The sequence below is a fragment of the Bombina bombina genome, unplaced genomic scaffold, assembly GCF_027579735.1.
Source record: "Bombina bombina isolate aBomBom1 unplaced genomic scaffold, aBomBom1.pri scaffold_568, whole genome shotgun sequence".
Lineage (NCBI taxonomy): Eukaryota > Metazoa > Chordata > Amphibia > Anura > Bombinatoridae > Bombina > Bombina bombina.
Window position 1 is genome coordinate 290082 of NW_026511100.1, and position 17589 is coordinate 307670.

General features: G+C 39.8%; 1 long non-coding RNA gene across 1 annotated transcript in view; it reads left to right on the forward strand.

The window, feature by feature from the left end:
* LOC128643601 (uncharacterized) overlaps positions 1 to 15600 on the forward strand; it is a 48221-nt gene extending 32621 nt beyond the window's left edge. The window contains exon 4 of the long non-coding RNA XR_008399842.1: positions 15566 to 15600. This is a non-coding gene — a long non-coding RNA (uncharacterized LOC128643601). The remainder of the gene's footprint in view (positions 1 to 15565) is intronic.
* Positions 15601 to 17589: the final 1989 nt, after the last annotated feature.

A 17589-nucleotide genomic window follows, 5' to 3' on the forward strand; every position in this document is an offset into this window, starting at 1 on the left:
ATCATAAATACAACTGTATTTATCAGCTGTATCAGGGAATGTTGTAGTACTTCAAGAATAATCTGCAAATGATATTGCCCCTTTTTTTCTAATAAATCCTGTATATAAATGTAAACAGTCAGGTGATCACTGTGATAATTCGGACCACCTGGTTTGAATTGTATAACTAAGAAAGACCCTTATTTATATGAGGATAGCCCCATCCTTTGTCTATAGAGTTTAGAAAAACACACACACGATTAGTTACAACCTGTAAAATTGTAATAAAAATACATATGTTTCACACATGTTGTTGTACATGTAATGATATCTAGATTAAACACTAGTATACGTTAAATCAGCTGGGTGTGCTTGAAAAAAACAAACTAATATATATTGTGTGAGAAAAGGAGCTACAGGAGGGCTTATATGTGAGCAATTTCTAAAAACTCCAAAACAGCTCAGCAGCTGAATGGTTAAGGATCAGTTTTTGACCCCTGCCCCTAACAGGTGAGTGAATATTGCATTAAAAGGACATTAAACACTAACGCCTAGATTTACAGTTCTGCGTTAGCCGTCAAAACCAGCGTTAAGGGGTCCTAACGCTGGTTTTTACCGCCCGCTGGTATTTAGAGTCAGTCAGGAAAGGGTCTAACGCTCATTTTCCAGCCGTGACTTTTCCATACTGCAGATCCCCTTACGCCAATTGTGCATCCTATCTTTTCATTGGGATCTTCCTAACGCTGGTATTTAGAGTCTTGGCTGAAGTGAGCGTTAGAACTCTAACGACAAAACTCCAGCCGCAGAAAAAAGTCAGGAGTTAAGAGCTTTATGGGCTAACGCCGGTTTATAAAGCTCTTAACTACTGTGCTCTAAAGTACACTAACACCCATAAACTACCTATGCACCCCTAAACCGAGGCCCCCCCACATCGCCGCCACTATAAAAAAATTTTAACCGCTAATCTGCCGACCGCACACCGCCGCCACATACATTATCCCTATGTACCCCTAATCTGCTGCCCCTAACATCGCCGACACCTACATAATATTTATTAACCCCTAATCTGACCCCCCAACGTCACTACTACCTTACCTACACTTATTAACCCCTAATCTGCCGATCGGACCTCGCCGCTACTCTAATAAATGTATTAACCCCTATAGCTAAGTCTAACCCTAAGACTAACACCCCCCAAAGTTAAATATAATTTTTATCTAACAAAATAAATTCAATCTTATTAAATAAATTAATCCTATTTAAAGCTAAATACTTACCTGTAAAATAAACCCTAATATAGCTACAATATAACGAATAATTATATTGTAGCTATTTTAAGATTTATATTTATTTTACAGGCAACTTTGTATTTATTTTAACTAGGTACAATAGCTATTAAATAGTTATTAACTATTTAATAGCTACATAGTTAAAATAATTACAAAATTACCTGTAAAATAAATCCTAACCTAAGTTACAATTAAACCTAACACTACACTATCAATAAATTAATTAAATAAACTACCTACAATTATCTACAATTAAATCAACTAAACTAAATTACAAAAAAAAAACAAACACTAAATTACAAAAAATAAAAAAAGATTACAAGAATTTTAAACTAATTACACCTACTCTAAGCCCCCTAAAAAAATAAAGCCCCCCAAAATAAAAAAATGCCCTACCCTATTCTAAAATAAAAAGTTAACAGCTCTATTACCTTACCAGCCCTTAAAAGGGCTTTTTGCGGGGCATGCCCCAAAGAAATCAGCTCTTTTGCCTGTAAAAAAAAAAACATACAATACCCCCCCAACATTACAACCCACCACCCACATACCCCTAATCTAACCCAAACACCCCTTAAAAAAACCTAACACTAAGCCCCTCAAGATCTCCCTACCCTCTAGAGGGTCCGAAGTCTTCATCCTATCCGGCAAGAAGAGGTCCTCCAGAGGGTCCAAAGTCTTCATGCAGGCGGCATCTTCTATCTTCTTCCATCCGGAGCGGGTCCATCTTGAAGCAGCCGACGCGGAGCCATCCTTCTTCACCGACGGACTAACGACGAATGAAGGTTCCTTTAAATGACGTCATCCAAGATGGCATCCCTCGAATTCTGATTGGCTGATAGAATCCTATCAGCCAATCGGAATTAAGGTAGGAAAAATCTGATTGGCTGATTGGATCAGCCAATCGTATTGAGCTCGCATTCTATTGGCTGATCGGAACTGCCAATAGAATGCAAGCTCAATACGATTGGCTGATCCATTCAGCCAATCGGATTGAACTTGAATCTGATTGGCTGATTCAATCAGCCAATCAGATTTTTCCTACCTTAATTCCGATTGGCTTATAGAATCCTATCAGCCATTGTGAATTTGAGGGATGCCATCTTGGATGACGTCATTTAAAGGAACCTTAATTCGTCGTTAGTCTGTTGGTGAGGAAGGATGGCTCCGCGTCGGCTGCTTCAAGATGGACCTGCTCCGCTCCGGATGGAAGAAGATAGATGATGCCGCCTGGATGAAGACTTTGGACCCTCTGGAGGACCTCTTCTTGCTGGATAGGATGAAGACTTCAGACCCTCTTCTGGACGGATCGGTGATACCCGGCTGGGTGAAGACAAGGTAGGGAGATCTTCAGGGGCTTAGTGTTAGGTTTTTTTAAGGGGTGTTTGGGTTAGATTAGGGTATGTGGGTGGTGGGTTGTAATGTTGGGGGGGGGGTATTGTGTGTTTTTACAGGCAAAAGAGCCGATTTCTTTGGGGCATGCCCCGCAAAAAGCCCTTTTAATGGCTGGTAAGGTAATAGAGTTGTTAACTTTTTATTTTAGAATAGGGTAGGGCATTTTTTTATTTTGGGGGGCTTTGTTATTTTTTTAGGGGGCTTAGAGTAGGTGTAATTATTTTAAAATTCTTGTAATCTTTTTTTATTTTTTGTAATTTAGTGGGTTTTTTTTTGTAATTTAGTTTAGTTGATTTAATTGTAGGTAATTATAGGTAGTTTATTTAATTAATTTATTGATAGTGTAGTGTTAGGTTTAATTGTAACTTAGGTTAGGATTTATTTTACACGTAATTTTGTATTTATTTTAAATAGGTATTAACTATTTAATAGCTATTGTACCTAGTTAAAATAAATACAAAGTTGCCTGTAAAATAAATATAAATCCTAAAATTTACAGGTAAGTATTTAGCTTTAAATAGGATTAATTTATTTAATAAGAAATAATTTATTTCGTTAGATTTAAATTATATTTAACTTAGGGGGGTGTTAGGGTTAGACTTAGCTTTAGGGGTTAATACATTTATTATAGTAGCGGTGAGGTCCGGTCGGCAGATAAGGGGTTAATACTTGAAGTTAGGTGTTGGCGATGTTAGTGAGGGCAGATTAGGGGTTAATAAAATTTATTATAGGGTTTGCGAGGTGGGAGTGAGGCGGCTTAGGGGTTAATACATTTATTATAGTGGCGGCGAGGTCCAGTCGGCAGATTAGGGGTTAATAAGTGTAGGTAAGGTAGCGGCGACGTTGGGGGGGCAGATTAGGGATTAATAAATTATAATGTAGGTGTCGGCGACGTTGGGGGCAGCAGATTAGGGGTACATAGGGATAACGTAGGTTGCTGAGGTGTCCAGAACGGCAGATTAGAGGTTAATAATATAATCCAGGTGTCAGCGATAGCGGGGGCAGCAGATTAGGGGTTAATAAGTGTAAGGTTAGGGGTGTTTAGACTCTGGGTACATGTTAGGGTGTTAGGTGCAGACTTAGAAACTGTTTCCCCATAGGAAACAATGGGGCTGCGTTAGGAGCTGAACACTGTTTTTTTGCAGGTGTTAGGTTTTTTTTCAGCTCAAACTGCCCCATTGTTTATTATGGGGGAATCGTGCACGAGCACGTTTTTCAAGCTGGCCGCTACCGTAAGCAACGCTGGTATTGAGAGTTGAAGTGGCGGTAAATATGCCTGTACGCTCCCTTTTTGGAGCCTAACGCAGCCCTTCAGAGAACTCTAAATACCAGCGTTATTTAAAAGGTGCGGGGGGAAAAAAACATAATTTATGCTTACCTGATAAATTTATTTCTCTTGTAGTGTATCCAGTCCACGGATCATCCATTACTTGTGGGATATTCTCCTTTCCAACAGGAAGTTGCAAGAGGATCACCCACAGCAGAGCTGCTATATAGCTCCTCCCCTCACTGCCATATCCAGTCATTCGACCGAAACAAGACGAGAAAGGAGAAACCATAGGGTGCAGTGGTGACTGTAGTTTCATTAAAATTTAGACCTGCCTTAAAAGGACAGGGCGGGCCGTGGACTGGATACACTACAAGAGAAATAAATTTATCAGGTAAGCATAAATTATGTTTTCTCTTGTTAAGTGTATCCAGTCCACGGATCATCCATTACTTGTGGGATACCAATACCAAAGCTAAAGTACACGGATGATGGGAGGGACAAGGCAGGAGCTTAAACGGAAGGAACCACTGCCTGTAGAACCTTTCTCCCAAAAACAGCCTCCGAAGAAGCAAAAGTGTCAAATTTGTAAAATTTTGAAAAGGTATGAAGTGAAGACCAAGTCGCAGCCTTGCAAATCTGTTCAACAGAAGCCTCATTTTTAAGGCCCAGGTGGAAGCCACAGCTCTAGTAGAATGAGCTGTAATCCTTTCAGGGGGCTGCTGTCCAGCAGTCTCATAGGCTAAGCGTATTATGCTCCGAAGGTGAAATCAATACATTTAGTACACATTCTCCTATGGGGCTCCACCATGGCTTTCAAACATAATGAACAAGTAGGTTCCTCTGTGTCAGACATGTTTAAACAGACTAGCAATGAGACTAGCAAGCTTGGAAAACACTTTAAAACAAGTTTACAAGCAATATAAAAAACGTTACTGCGCCTTTAAGAAACACAAATTTTCCCAAATTTTGAAATAACAGTGAAAAAATGCAGTTACACTAACGAAATTTTTACAGTGTATGTAATAAGTTAGCAGAGCATTGCACCCACTTGCAAATGGATGATTAACCCCTTAATACCAAAAACGGAATAACAAATGACAAAAACTTTTTTAAACAGTCACAACAACTGCCACAGCTCTACTGTGGCTTTTTTTTTTTTTTTTTTTTTTTTTTTTTTTTAGAAAATGGTATTTATTTTGTGATTTTTATTTTTTTTTCGTTTCAAAAGAGCTTTATTGAAATGAATTTAGATTTACAACATATGCATGAAGACACATTCCTTCAAAGGAAAATGGAAAAGAAAAAATACATATAAAACATAGAAATGCACATCCATTTACAGTCCTATACAGAGCTCCTTCTTTTTCTCTTCAACAATTTCAATGGTTTATAGATCAAATCATGTACCTTGCCCACAGATTCCAAACATTGGAATCCATGTCGCGTTCAGCCTTCATATCCAGCAATACAGTTTTGACGGTCATATATAGGAAAAGTTAGGGAAAAGTAAGTTTGAGAGAGAGAGGGAAATAGAGGAATAGGGGTAGGGGGATGGTGAGGGAAGAGAAAAAATAAATAAAAAATTCACATTCTATGTCCCTGCCATTTTAAATAGTGCCCTTCCAGGTTGCTACAATCATTTCGTACATATCTAATTTGTCTATTTTAAGGTAGTGGTATCTCTCTAGTGCTATAAGTTCTGTAACTTGACTCTTCCATTCTTCCACAGTTGGTGTTTCTTGGGTTTTCCATCTTTTAGGGATCAGCTTTTTTGCTCCAGTTAACATAATCATTAGTAGAGCCTGTCTAGTCGGATCTTTAATTTTAGGTAATGAGCAAAATAGTATACTCTCCATGCTATTGGGTATATGTGTGTTTACTAGGTTTGAAGTTATATTAAAAATAGTCGCCCAATATCCCTCCAATTTAGGGCAAGACCACCAAATATGTGATAGAGAACCCTCTCCACCGCATCCCCTCCAACAGGTGCTATTGATGGAAGAGAACATTTTATGGAGCCTAGCAGGGGTAAGGTACCATCTACTCATAAGCTTGTAATGCATTTCCTGTATACTAGCAGACACTGAGGAGCGTTTCATGAGTTCAAAGGCTTTCAACCATAAATCTTGTTCGATAGGCTGAGGAAGCTCCCTGTTCCATGCAAATGCATAGGAGGGCAGTGTTTTTTGGTTGTCAGAGGAGATTATGCTATATAGGAGAGAGATTAGGTGCCTTGGAGTGTCAGGGAGGATGCACAGCCCCTCAAAGGGGGTAAGTCCGCGACCCAAATCACTCCTAAATTTGTGATGAGAAATGAATTGGATCAATTGATTAAAATGGAGCCATGAGGAAAACAATTCACTATGTGTTTCGGATAATTGAGTCTGTGTTTTAATAACATTGTTCTCCCTAATGAATTGCATGGAGTTTACTCTTAGGTTGTAAGGTTGCTTTAGTCTGCTGCTTAGTTTACTATATGGAAGGTCTATGTTCTCAATTATCGGAGTGAGAGGAGAATATCTTGATGAGATATGAGTGCTAGTCGCCAGGATTTTATCCCATTCTGATAGCGTTTCTGCAGTTATTAGATATTTGTGTAAATGTTTTGATCTATGCGCGGTGTGGGTCCACGCTAGCGTACCTACATTATTTAGGGAAAATATTTGTCTGTCTAAATGTAGCCAGGCCTTGTTTGTGTCATTGTGGGAACACTCGACTATCCTTTGTAAGAAAATTGCTGACCTGTAGACGGAAAGATTCGGTAAACCCAAACCCCCCCCTATCCTTAGGCATGTACAGTGTCTTCTTGGGAATCCTAGGTCTAGTATTAGCCCATATATAACTTTCCATTGTGGATTGAAGTTGTTTAAGATATCCTGCCGGTAATGGTATTGGTAAAGCTTGGAGTATGTAAAGAATCCTGGGAAGGATATTCATTTTGAAGACTCCTATCCTCCCCAGCCATGAGATGGGTTTGTTCCTCCAGCTAGACAAATCTCTAATGATATCATTTTTTAAGGGAATGTAGTTATGCTTAAATAAATCTTGTAGATTTGGTGTTAATTGTATTCCTAAATATTTAATCTTATGATGTGCTATTGGTATATGGTGTTTCGAGTTCAGGAGGCGTATGTGCTGTGGATTGGTGGTAATATTCATGAGTTCTGACTTGTTTATATTAAGGAGAAAATTAGATACCTCACTATATGAATTCAGTTCATGTAGTAATTCTGGGATAGAGGTTTCTGCTTTAGAAAGGGTGAACAGGATGTCGTCAGCGTACAGTGCTTGTTTGCACTCCATATCTCCAACCTTAATTCCGGCAATCTTTTTATTTAACCTAATTTTATGCGCTAGGACCTCGATAGAAATAGCGAAAAGTAAGGGTGACAGGGGACAACCCTGTCTTGTCCCATTAGATATACAAAAGGTATCAGAGAGGGTTCCATTCACTCGGACCCTAGCATTGGGAGCAGAATAGAGTGCCATTGACATATTTAAAAAGGGTTGTGGGATATTCATCTCTTTCATGGCTCTCCGCAGGAAGGGCCAGCCTACCCTGTCGAAGGCCTTTTCCGCGTCTGTTGTTAATAGGGGCATAGTGATTCCAGTGTTTTTGGCGTGATTTATTAACTGTATTACTTTTGTGACATTATCTCTCGCTTCCCTCCCTGGGATGAACCCTACTTTATCTTTGTGTATGAGATCTGGAAGATATTTATTTAATCTATTCGCTAGAATTTTTGCCAGGATTTTCATATCCGTGTTTATCAAGGATATTGGCCTAAAATTACTCGGGCTGGTGGCTGGTCTGCCGGGTTTGGGCAGGACTGTGATATGGGCCTCCAGTAGGGTTCTGGCTATATTAGAGTCCTCTCTAAGGGCATTGAACAATTGTAACATGTGAGATGAGAGTACCTCTCCACATTTCTTGAAATAGGTGAATGGAAGCCCGTCGGGGCCTGGGCTTTTACCGGGCAGGATATCCTTAATCGCTTGTTGGAGTTCTTCTATTGTAATTGGGCCAGAGAGAGAATCCGCTGATTGCGTATCTATGTTAGGGAGGTGAAGGTCTTGGAAGTATTGGTCTAATTTGGTTTCTATGGTGGATTCAATCTGTGTAGTGCTTCCCCTTAAGTTATATAGTCTATTGTAGTAATTACGGAATGTGGCAGCAATCATGGGGCTATCCTTCACTATTAGACATTCTGGTGAGTTAAGGGAGTGTACATAGTTACTCAGTTGTTTGCGTTTTAAACTCCTGGCCAGAATTTTGCCAGGTTTGTTCCCCCCTTCATAGTAATACTGTCTAAGAAACAGTGCCTTCTGCTGGTGGATTTTTATCAGATGCTGCTTAAGTAATAGTCTATTGTCAGTGAGGTCTGAGAGTAATTGTTTGTCTGATGGGTTTTGTTTGTGAGCTGTTTCTAATGATTTAATTTTTTGTAAGAGATTTGCGTGAGTCTCCCTAGAGACTTTGTTCAGGAAGGATTTACGTTTTATAAATATACCTCTTACTACTGTTTTATGGGCCTCCCATTCTAGTTGTCTAGATGAGGATGTTTGTGAGTTTAGTGAAAAATATTCCGTTATACTCTTTTGGACCGAATCCAGGAATTCTGGGTCACTGAGCAGTGTGTCCTCCATTCTCCAAATTCTGTGTGTTAGCAGGATGTCGGGCCATAGTATGCTACAAGTTACGGGGGCGTGGTCAGACCAAGTGATAGCGCCAATAGAGCACTTGTTTGTTATAGATAAGCCCTGCTGGTCAGTGTAAATATGGTCGATCCTGGTGTAGCAGTTGTGGGGATTGGAGTAAAAGGTATAATCCCTGTCTGATGGATGCAGAGTCCTCCAAATGTCGTGTAATGTGAGATTTTGGAGTATGTTTTGGACTATTTTCAATTTCTTGTTTGCTATGCTCGAAGTACCTTTTGAAGAGTCTATGTGGGGTTCTAGGGACAGGTTGAAATCTCCCGCCAAAAATACCACCCCCTGAGAGTTATCTAAAATTAGGTTTGCTATCTTTCTAAAAAAAACAATATGTGACTGGTTAGGGGCGTAAATATTAATGAGAGTGATTTGGTGTCCATACAGTGAGCCCCTTAGTAAGATAAATCTGCCTTCTGGGTCTTTTTCAGTTTGAAGGATGTTTATAGGTAGGGCCTTATGGAATGCGATACCTACTCCCGCCTTTTTGTTAGGCCCTGAAGCAAAGAAGGCATTGGGATATTGTGTGTTGTGCCATTTAGGCTCTTTCCCTCTCTGAAAATGAGTCTCTTGAAGCATAAGTATGTGACTGTTAAGTTTGTTCAGGTCTTTGAAAGCTATAGAGCGTTTACCTGGGTTGTTTAACCCTTTTGTGTTTTATTGTGGTCAGTCGTAATGTGTGATCCTGGAATCTACTGGTCTTGGTGTGCATTTTGAGGGAGGGCGAGAGAGAAAAAAAAAAAAAAGGGGGGGGAGGGTAAAGGAAGAAGTGGATAGAAAGAAGTAAAAGAAAGAGTAGATAGGGAGAAAGAATAGGATAGGTGTTTCAGAAGACCTCAAGAAAGACCTCTGATGAAAACCGCTATGCATATGTGCGTTACAGTTTTTACTTTCAAAGTATAGTAACTATCTCGGCCGCAGTAGCCGTGGGAACAAGAATAACAGTTCGCAAAACCACTGTGGTCAGAACAACAAACACTGTAAAATCAACAATTGGGGTGAGTACACCCATGTTAGGCTAACATAGTAGAGTAACATAATAAAATAGAAAGTTATAACTTATAAACCCAGCATAACAGGGAAATTAAGGGGAGATTGGTACAGGAAGAGGTAGGGGAATCGATAGGGGGAAGAATAAAGGGGAAAGCTCATATGGGTATGGGAAGTGGGTAGGACTGGGAAGGAGGCTCTGGAAATATTAATGGATGGAAGCATGAGGGTTAAGTCTGAGGGGGGAGAGAGGAAGGTGAGGAGCAGAATGGGGAAGATCAAGTGAAGTACAGTGCATTACGTTTACTTTGACTATGTTTCTGTCCTTGACTTTGGATCTCTAACTAAACCTCTCAAGTAGTATAAATTAGTTGAATGAAAGTCTGCAATCAGGGTAATTCTATCGCTTTTTGCGGGGTTCAGCTTCTATTGTCTCCTCCCTCCCTATGAACAGGAATGCCCAGACAGGCTCTTTGTGGTAATATTGAAGGGTGGGTGGGGGGCCATTGAAAACGGGACTGAAAAGTTATTAAAATGTGGAATGCGGGAAGGGAGGAGGGGAAGAGGGTAGGAGAGGAGCAAAGGCAAAATATTTATTCTAACACAACAATAAGGCATATATTTTCTGTTAGGCTTGTATACACATTATAAATAAAGATTTCGATATAGAGCATTTGAACCGTATGTCCTTATTGTAATATCACAGTGGTCTCCACTAGTGGAGAGCAGCAAAAAAGTCCTGTGATTTGAGTCTCTTAAGATACTTTGGTTTCCCATTCCGGGGAATGTCTTACGTTTCTGTCTATGCCATTCCACTTAGCTTTATCATTTTAATGCTAATATATAGAACATTGAAAACATTCCCCCCTCCCCCAAGGCATTCAAAGTACTTATCTGGATATCTTAGGTGGAATGTTCCATGAGGGTCTGTCAGTTTGCTCATATCCATTCTTGATAGCAGTTGTCTGGTTTGCATAGTGATCTCCGCACGGATAAATCCTTGAAAAAAGATTGAGGGTCTGAGCCTGGCTTGTAGATGACTGTTTTGTTGTTGTGGTTTACAATGAGAGATACTGGAAAACCCCAGCGATATTGAATTTTATTTTTCTTGAGGTGGGATGTAATGTGAGAAAGGTCTCTCCTCTTCTGTAGGGTGACTGGAGAAAGATCTGTGAAGATTTGAATTTCTTCCCCTGCATGAGTGATGGGGTGTTTGCTCTAGCTCCTTTGAGGATGTCCTCTTTATCCCTGAAACTCAAAATTTAACAATTATGTCTCTAGGAGGGGCCTTCGGGGGGGGGGTTTGGGCCTGAGTGCCCTGTGGGCTCTTTCGATAAGGATTTCTTTCGCTGCTCAGGTTTCCTTAATTACCCTAAAGAGGGCTTGTAAATAACCCTCTATTGCCGGTGGATGTACTGTTTCAGATATCCCTCTAAATCTTAAGTTGTTGCCTGCAACGATTGTCCAAATCTTCTACCTTGTCTGTCAAATAATAAAGTTGATCTGCTTGATTTCGTATGTCTTCTGTGTTAAGCTTTAAGTTATCATTGATAGACTTATGGTGTTCCTCCACTTTTTTTACTCTGGTATCCAAAGCACTCATGTCCTTTCTAAGGTCACCAAACAGTTCCCTCATCTCCTGCAAAACTTCTTTTATGTCTTCTTTTGATGAGAGGTGCTGCAGGTCGTTTTAGTTATGTATGAAGTATGTGGCATTTCAGCTTGCAGGCTTTTAGCTGCAGAAATATTTGGTTATCAGCCATAATGTCACCTGGAGTTGTCGCTTTTATGTCAATTGGTTTTAAGAACTGACTTATTGGATTGGAGGAGTCAGTTTTTCCTGATTTAGTTTGCCTCTTGCAAGGCATTACCTATAGTGTGTACCCTTTGGAGAAGAGTATGAAAGGGGGGAGGTATGAGGCTATTTATTCCTATGTTTAATTCTCTTGAAGCGGGCCCTGCTCCCCAGGCCTATATGTAGAGTGTAAGCCCTTTAAATTTTGTCGCTTGTCCCAAAATTGTCTCATCTAATGGAGAGATCAATATTGTAAGACCCTCCGGGACTTTTTTATTCCTGCTTTTTATTTGAGGCCTATGTTTGTCTTCTGCAAACACTAAGCTCGGTATGTGTTTGTTTACCTGCGCAGGTAGGCCTTCGCAACGTGGTTAGATTTACTACCGTCTCCACCGGTAGAAAAGCGTATGTTTCAGGCTATTTTAAAGTTTATGTGTTGGCGTTAGTGGTCGGGTTATATCCCCTGCTCTGTTTTGTCCTTTTTGTAAGTCAGTTCTTGGTGGAAAAGTTGCATCTGTTGCTGAGCGGTGATGTTCACGAGCACTTTTATATCCGACTATGGCTGCACCGCTATTAACCCCCAACCGTCACCGTCACGCTTCACTAGTCTTACCGGTCAGATGTACCCGGAAGTGTGAGTTGAAAAGTGGTCCCGCAGCGGTTGTTGCCTATCCTCCGTGCTGGGAGCGGTTCACTTGCTTGTTGTGCGGCCTCGCCGCAGCTTTCAGTTTGCAAGTTATGGCGTCAGTTATTGGCTTGTCTCCAGCTCCTCCTGTGAATAATTGTTGTGCGCTGGGCTGTTCCAGCTCTCTCCTTCGGGTTAGGTGGGGGAAAGAAAGGGACAATGCTGGGTTTTTTGTTTATGCTGCCTACATGGGGTATTGGATCCTCTCAGTGTGCGGCCATTTCCCTGCCTGGCCAGACTCCGCCCCTACTGTGGCTTTTTACCTCCCTACAATACGACTTTTGAAGCCTTTTGATCCCTTCAGAGAAGTCTGGATCATGCAGGAAGAAGCTGGATGTCTGGTCTGAATTTTTTGCTGTGCAAAAAAACGCCAAAATAGGCCCCCTCGCCACTCATATTAACAACAGTGGGAAGCCTCAGGGAACTGTTTCTAGCAAAATTCAAACCAGCTATGTGGAAAAACTAGACCCCAATAAGTTTTATCACCAAACATATGTAAAAAAACCTATTAAACATGCCAGCAAACGTTTTAAAAAATACACTTTTATAAAGAGTATGTATCTCTATTAATAAGCCGATATCCAGTCGCTATCACTGCATTTAAGGCTTTACTTACATTACCTTCGGGTAATCAGCAGCATTTCTAGCAAATTCATCCCTAGAAAAATATTTTAACTGCACATACCTTATTACCAGGAAAACCTGCACGCTATTCCCTCTCTGAAGTTACCTCACTCCTCAGAATATGTGAGAACAGCAAAGGATCTTAATTACTTCTGCTAAATCATAGAAAACGCAGGCAGATCTTCTTCTAAATACTGCTGAGATAACAGTACACTCCGGTACCATTAAAAAATAACAAACTTTTGATTGAAGAAATAAACTAAGTATAAAACACCACAGTCCTCTTACGACCTCCATCATAGTTGAGAGTTGCAAGAGAATGACTGGATATGGCCAGTGAGGGGAGGAGCTATATACGCAGCTCTGTTGTGGTGATCCTCTTGCAACTTCCGGTTGGGAAGGATAATATCCCACAAGTAATGGATGATCCGTGGACTGGATACACCTAACAAGAGAAAACACGCGGTAGCTAGCGCAAACTCTAAATCTAGGTGTAAATAAATGCTAGATAGAGTGATGCATTCATAGAAAATATTAGTCTGAGAAAAACATGTAGAGGCTATTTTTAAAGTTTCATTAGTTGTTTAAACATTGTCAAACATAAGTGTAACGTTTTACGGCTAGATTTAGAGTTTTGCGGCCAAAGGGGTGCGTTAGCTAAGCGTGTTTTTTTCCCCCCGCACCTTTTAAATAGCGCTGGTATTGAGAGTTCTCTGAAGGGCTGCGTTAGGCTCCAAAAAGGGAGCGTACAGGCATATTTAACCGGCCACTTCAACTCTCAATACCAGCGTTGCTTACGGTAGCGGCTAGCTGGAAAAACGTGCTCGTGCACAATTCGCCCAAATAGGAAGACAATGGGGCAGTTTGGGATGAAAAAAAACTACACCTGCAAAAAAGCCTTTTAATGGCTGGTAAGGTAATAGAGCTGTTAACTATTTTAATTTAGATTAGGGTAGGGAATTTTTTTATTTTGGGGGGCTTTTGTTATTGTATTAGGGGGCTTAGAGTAGGTGTAAATTAGCTTAAAATTCTTGTAATCTTTTTTATTTTTTGTAATTTAGTGTTTGTTTTTTGTAATTAGTTTAGTTTATTTAATTGTAGGTACTTGTAGTTAATTGATTTAATTTATTTATTGATAGTTTAGTGTTAGGTTTAATTGTAACTTAGGTTAGGATTTATTTTACAGGTAATTTTGTAATTATTTAACTAGGTAGCTTATTAAATAGTTAATAACTATTTAATAGCTATTGTACCTAGTTAAAATAAATACAAAGTTGCCTGTAAAATAAATATTAATCCCTAAAATAGCTACAATATAATTATTCGTTATATCGTAGCTATATTAGGGTTTATTTTACAGGTAAGTATTTAGTTTAAATAGGAATACTTTAGTTAATAATATTTAATTTATTTTGTTAGATAAAAATTATATTATAAGCTTAGGGGGGTGGGTTAGGCTTAGCTTTAGGGGTTAATACATTTATTAGAGTAGCGGCGAGGTCCGTCGGCAGATTAGGGGTTAATACTTGAAGTTAGGTGTCGCCGATGTTAGGAGATGGCACATTAGGGGTTAATACAATTTATTATAGGGTTGCGAGGCGGAGAGTGGCGGTTTAGGGGTTAATAAGTGTAGGTTAAGGTAGCGGAGCGCGACGTTGGGGGGTGCAGATTGGGGTTAATTAAGTATTATGTAGGTGTCGGCGATGTTAGGGGCAGCAGATTAGGGGTACAATAAGGATAATGTTACGGTTGTGCGGCGTGTGTGCGGATCGGCAGATTAGGGGTTATAAAATATATTATAGTGGCGGCTAGATGTGGGGGGGGGGGGCCTCTGTTTACGGGGTACATAGGATAGTTTATGGGTGTTAGTGTACTTTAGAGCACAGAGTTAAGAGCTTTATGAACCGGCGTTAGCCCAGAGTAGCCCTCTTAACTACTGACTTTTTTCTGCGGCTGGAGTCTTGTCGGTAGAGGGTCTAATGCTCCACCTTCAGCCAAGACTCTAAATACCCGTCGTTAGGAAGATCCCATTGAAAAAGATAGGCTACGCAATTGGCGTAAGGGAATCTGCGGTATGGAAAAGTCGCGGCTGAAAGTGAGCATTAGACCCTTTCCAGGCTGACTCTAAATACCAGCGGCGGCCCAAGAAGCAGCGTTAGGACCCCTTAACGCTGCTTTTGATGGCTAACGCAGAACTCTAAATCTAGGCGGTTAGTGGTCTATAAGACAATAGGAGCTGCCATGTTGAAACTTAGGTTTCTCTGCTATGGCCAATTAGGGACAGTTATAAATACTGTAGGCCACTAGAGTGTGCAGCAATGGCTGTGCAGAATATAACAGTGTTCTGCACTCCATTTCTAACAGGATTTGAAAAGCTCACAATTTCAGAATGAATTACATGAAAAGGGGACAAAATAACTAACAAAAGTATATTGCAGATATTTCTTTATATATATATAAGTTATAATTTTATACTACCATCTCAAAGTGTTTAATGTCCCTTCAAAGTTGCAGAATAAATGTTACCCTGCTGATTACATGTGCATAAACCTTAACAGCTTTATATCTAAAATAAATAAACATAACATATACTTGTTCCGTTAAAGACTTAACGGCGCGTGGGTGTTAAGGGGTTTTCTAGCGCAGCTTTGCTAGAATCAGTAAGATTGTGCTTATACTGCATGATATCAGCAAGACCTCCACTATAAACAAGCCTGATAAGAGGGCTTGTTAACAACCCTGTACCTGTACCCTATATGTCTGTGGTTGTTAAGGTGTTAATATTATGATGAACTTGATATAGATTCAGACTCTTGCTCTTTTCTCTGCAGATAATGAGGCGGGGACTATAGACAACACAAACCAGGTGAGAAGTGCTAGGAAACAAATAATAGTCTAGATTACAAGTGGAGCTCTATCAATAGCAAAGGATGCGCTATCCATATTGTGACCCCTGCACGAAGAAATACTGCACAATTTTGTTATTGTTAGTGAATGGCAAAAAAAAGATTTACCAGAAAATCTTAAATATGGCTGACTTTTACATGAAGCAAGTATTAAGGCAAGAATAAATGCATAAAAAACACATGTATAATTATAGTATTACACTCATATATATACTTATTCAATGTAATACCATATATAGGTTTATTATTGAGAAAAATGTCTTAACAGCGATTAAAGAGATATAGTATATGCAAGGTGTGTGACTGGGTAGGGGTTTAAAGGTGTATATGTATGTGTGTAGATATATTACACATACATATTTACATACACATATACACACATACATATGTACATACATACTTACACACACACACCTACATATTAAACACATAACAAATGTGCACAACTCATACATATGTACAACACACATGCCCATGGGATGGCAGTTTAGGGGTTAATAGATTATTTAGATACTTTGTCGATGTGGGGGATGGGCAGTTTAGTGGGGTTAATGAATGTATTTTAGTGGTTTAACATGTGGGGGGATATTAGGGTTAGAGTAATAGCTAGAACTAGGGTAACATTTAGGGTTGGATTTATGGTTTGGGGTTGTGTAAGGGTTAGAGTTACTGCTAGGGGTTATCGGTAAGGTTAGGAGTTATGGCTAGGGGTTATGCATAGATAAGGGTTACAGATATGGCTAAAGATAGGGTTATGCATACAGTTAAGGGTTACAGTTATGGCTAGGGTTATAGTTATGGTTCAAGTTATGGCTAGGGTTAGTGTTATGTTTTAGAGTTATAGTTATGGCTAGGGTTAGTGTTATGTCTAGAGGTTATAGTTATGGCTAGGGTTAGTGTTATGTTTAGAGTTATAGTTATGGCGAGGGTTAGTGTTATGTTTAGAGTTATAGTTATGGCGAGGGTTAGTGTTATATTTAGAGTTATAGATATGGCTAGGGTTAGTGTTATGTTTAGAGTTATAGTTATGGCTAGGGTTAGTGTTATGTTTAGAGATATGGATACGGTTATAATTAGGGCTAGAGATATGGCTACTGGGTTAGATTTAGGGCTAGAGATATCGCTAGTGTTAGGGTTATAATTAGGGCTAGATATAATCACTAGGGTTAGGGTTATAATTAGGGCTAGCGATATGGCTAGGGTTAGTGTTAGAATTAGGGGCTAGAGATATGGCTAGGGTTAGAATTAGGGCTAGAGATATGACTAGGGTTTAGGGTTAGACTTAGGGCTAGAGATATACTAGGTTAGGGTTAGACTTAGGGCTAGAGATATGGCTAGGGTTAGACTTAGGGCTAGAGATATGCTAGGGTTAGACTTAGGGCTAGAGATATGACTAGGGTTATGCTAGAGATATGTGCTAGGGTAGTGTTAGAATTAGGGCTAGAGATATGGCTAGGGTTACGACTTAGGGCTAGAGATATGACTAGGGTTAGACTTAGGGCTAGGGGTTAGAATTAGGGCTAGAGATATGGCTAGGGTTAGACTTAGGGCTAGAGATATGGCTAGGGTTAGACTTAGGGCTAGAGATATGGCTAGGTTTAGGGCTAGAGATATGGCTAGGGTTAGACTTAGGGCTAGAGATATGACTAGGGTTAAGGTTAGAATTAGGGTTAGATATATGGCTAGGGTTAGAATTAGGGCTAGAGATATGGCTAGGGTTAGTGTTAGAATTAGGGCTAGAGATATGGCTAGGGTTAGAATTAGGGCTAGAGATATGGTTAGGGTTAGACTTAGGGCTAGAGATATGACTAGGTTAGAATATAGGGTTAGATATTATGGCTAGGTTTAGAATTAGGGCTAGAGATAGGTTTAGGTTAGAATTAAGTCTAGAGATATGGCTAGGTTAGAATTAGGGCTAGAGATAGGGTTAGAATTAGGGCTAGAGATAG